Here is a 3,910-nt window from a genome sequence, read left to right as displayed (position 1 = left end):
CTATCTATCTATCTATCTATCATCTATCTATCTATCATCCATCAATATCTATGTATCTATCATATCTAACTCTATCATCTCTATCAATCATCTATCATCTATGTATCTCTATCATATCTATCACATCTAACTCTATCATCTCTATCATCTATCTATCTATCTATCTATCTATCTATCTATCATCTATCTATCACCTATGTATCTCTATCATCTCTATCATATCTAACTCTATCATCTCTATCATCTATCTATCTATCATCTATCTATCATCTATCATCTATGTATCTCTATCATATCTCTCTATCACATCTAACTCCATCATCTAATTATCTATCCATCTCATTGGTTCACTCTCTCTGGAGAACCCTGACAAACACATTAACCAGTGCATCTGTAAAAATAAAGGGGAGCAGCGAACCGGACAGGTCCCAATTTGCTTGAAGCTTACACCTTTGCTGCCTTTAATGTCTATCACAACATTGTAGTGTTTGCTGTCTTATGTTGGGGCACTTTGGTGTTTATGTTTGCTATTGGGTTGTAGCACCCCAGTGTCACTGCTATTTCAATTCTTTCAAGTAAGATCGCATAATGATAGTCAAACTAAGGGGGAAGGGGTAACAAACATATTCTAGCTGTGGATGCAATTTGTAAACTTCTGAATTTAGATTTATACTTCACTGAGAGAGACTGCAGAGATTCTTGGCGTTTTAAAGCCTAGTTCAACAGCTTGTGCTTACTTCTGCTTCTGTTTCCATGGCACATGGTTCTCTAACCACACCTGCTTGACTCCCATACTGCTTCTAGTTCATCTCTTTCATCTCTGATCCCTCTGAGGAAACACCCCATTCAGAGCTGCTTTCTTCTTGATATATTTCAGCCCTGAGCCACAGTATCTTTATGCTCTATAGCAGAGGGTCCAAGCAGAGTGTCAGACTTATTTACAGAAGTGTCTCTTTCAGGTCCTGGAAAAGAAGAAGCAACAGTCACTCCAAAAAGGGTCGCGGCCATGTGCTGCCCATTCGCTGCATGAACTGCGCCCAGTGCGCGCCTAAGGACAAGGCCATTAAGAACTTTGTTATTCGGAATGTAGTAGAGGCCTCAGTGGTCAGGGACATTTCTGAAGCGAGTGTCTTCGGTGCTTGCGTGCTTCCCAAGCTGTATGTCAAGCTGCATTACTGCGTGAGCTGTGCCATTCATAGTAAGGTGGCCCGGAATCGATCTTGCGAAACCCAGAAAGACGATTTAGACCTGCTGGTGCTGCCCCACAACCTCCACCGAAGCCCATGTAAAGACCTGACTTCACAAGGACAGAAGAAAAACCATCTTCCAGGAAAATAAAATAAAATTGAAATTTAAAAAATAGAAGCACAATAGACCTAATTTGAACAAGCTCCTTCGGAGCCAAACAACACCCTGTATTTCACAGGTTGACTGTGCCTTCAGGCCACCAGGAGACAAAGTCCATGTCTCCAGCTCTTCGGTATGATTGAGAGCTGTGACATCTTTGACCAACAGAATTGGTAGAAATGATGCTATGGTAGTTCCAAGGGTGTCCTTTCACTTCCTGCCTCTTGTTAAGTGTAATTACCCTGGAACTATCATGATGTGAGAAACCCAAACTGTACATTCCCCAGACTTATTGGAACAGACAAATGAGCTCCCATTTGTGTGTGGAGAATCCATCTTGAAAAGGGATCCTTCAGGCCCAGCCACTGAGGCAAATACCATATGAAACAAAACTACCTAGACAAGTCCTTTCCAAACTTCTTGCCCACGATATTATGAGCACAACAATTTTCTGTTATATAATCAAGTTTTTGAATCATTTGTTATTCAATAATATGTAAACTAGAGCAGCTGTTCCCACTCATACACACATACACTGTTATGAACCATCGAAGAAACTGCTTGCCTGCTGCCTCTGGTTCTAGTGGTCTGTGTGGATTAAACACGACCCATAGGTTGACAGCTAAGAATGCTTCATCTTCTTGTTTACTTGCTGGAACAGGCATTTATGAACTTTTTCTGCTTAAATCTCAAACACACTACATACTCTACTGAACATTTTATCTAAAAAAAACTCCATCTTTCAAAATGAGCTATCCACCATCTTCCAACTTATCTTTGGAATAATTTTTTACTCCCTTCTCCTACCTGCAACTGCCAAAATGTCCTTTGTGACCTCCCCTTTTAATCCACTTTGTCATTATCTTACCTGCGAGCATGTACGTGTGTGTGTGTGTGTGCAGGACAAGTTGGGGATTGGTTTTCTCCTTCACCATGTGGGACCCAGGGATCAAACTCAGACTGTCAGGCTTTGCAACAAGTGCCTCTACCTGCTGAGCCATCTTGCTGATAGGTGGTCTTAGCTGGATGTTTATTGTCTCCCAACAGCATTATGGTGGTGGCTTCTCAGTTGGTGCCTGTCATTTTTTCAACCAAGCTTCTACACAAAGACCAGAATGAGCTCCTAAAATATGGGTCAACTCACGTCATCTCCTGTTCTTCAAAATGAACAATAATTCCTGAATGTTTACTGAAAGAATTCCATACTTAGTAAGGCAGTCAGCATCCTCCATTACTGAGTGGTTAAGTAACTTCTCTGCCTTTCATGCATTTATCTTTCTAGGCACAACTTCAGTTACTTGCTCTCTGAGCTGCTTTTTTTGAACCTGGGCTTCTGCCCAGTGTCTTGAGTTGGATCGACCTGCTCTTTCTGCATACGTGGAGGTGGAAAGGCCCAGTTCAATCTGCACGTCTCTTGCATACATGTTCTGATTGTTCTCTTCTCCGCATTCACCTGTGCTGGCTGTGTTCTACACATCTGCAATCATATCTACTGCAACACAAGTTACCCTTTCTGGGCTTGTATAATGCATAACTTGTAACACCACAATCATAAAAATGACTTTGTTTTCTGTACTCCTTCAATACGGTTCTTTATTATGTCCCATAAAAATACTTCTATAACACCTGTTATATGCCAATGACTAAAGACTATAGATGCAAAGATGACAGTATTATCAGATCTTGACCTTGAAAAGTTCAAAGTTAGAGTAAACAGGCATATAATCAAATATAATGTAAAAAAACCTTTCTCCTCTATTTTGTCTGTGTTCTTTGGTTTGTTTTTTGTTGTTGGTAGTGGTGGTTTTGTTTTTTGTTTTTTTGTTTTTTTTTTTTAATCTTTTTAAGACAGGGTCTCCCTGTAGCCCCAGCTGGGCTAGAATCCCCTATGTCAACCAGGCTGGCCTTGAACTCACACAGATCCGCCTGCCTCTGCCTCATGAGTGCTGGTATTAAAGGGGGTGTGCCACTATGTCCAGCCCCATTTCCTTTTCTTATTTGGCGTTCAGCTAGACTATGTTTCCCAGCTTTCATTGCAATTACGTAAGGCCATGTGTCTAAGTTCTTGACAGTGGAATGTGGGCAGAAAGTGAGGTGTCTAGATCTTTCCTATAAAAACCTCTGTTTAATGTTCTACATTATCTGTTTTCATCTGGTAGCCTTAATAAAGAGGACCCTGAAGATAAAAGGAAACATAACTATAAGATGGGGAGCACTTAGACCCCTGAGTTGCAACTGAGGGGACCAAAGCCTACCTGCATTACAGTACTACATGAGTCAGAAATAAACTTTAACTGTATATAGGTTCTGAAATTTTTGGGACTATTTATTGACAGCTGTTAGTTCACTTTGACTAATCCAAGTGCTGAGTTTAATTATTCCTTAAATTCATTGTGATAATTTACTTATTAAAAAAAGACTACTCAGTTAAAAAAATGATTTCAAGACTATATGTACTCTCTGATTTTCATGCTCAGAAATAATAGGCTTGGTCTGGAGTTGCAGCTCAGTACTGGAGCACTTGACTAATATGTTCAGTCCCTAGGTTCAGTCCCCAGCAACA

General features: G+C 40.5%; 1 pseudogene; it reads left to right on the top strand.

Moving 5' to 3' along the window:
- Positions 1 to 897: 897 nt before the first annotated feature.
- Positions 898 to 1,855, top strand: LOC103733746 (annotated as a pseudogene).
- The last annotated feature ends 2,055 nt before the right edge of the window (positions 1,856 to 3,910 follow it).

Source organism: Nannospalax galili, unplaced genomic scaffold, assembly GCF_000622305.1.
Source record: "Nannospalax galili isolate Female #2095 unplaced genomic scaffold, S.galili_v1.0 scaffold415, whole genome shotgun sequence".
Lineage (NCBI taxonomy): Eukaryota > Metazoa > Chordata > Mammalia > Rodentia > Spalacidae > Nannospalax > Nannospalax galili.
This window is presented reverse-complemented; position numbering and strand designations above follow the sequence as displayed.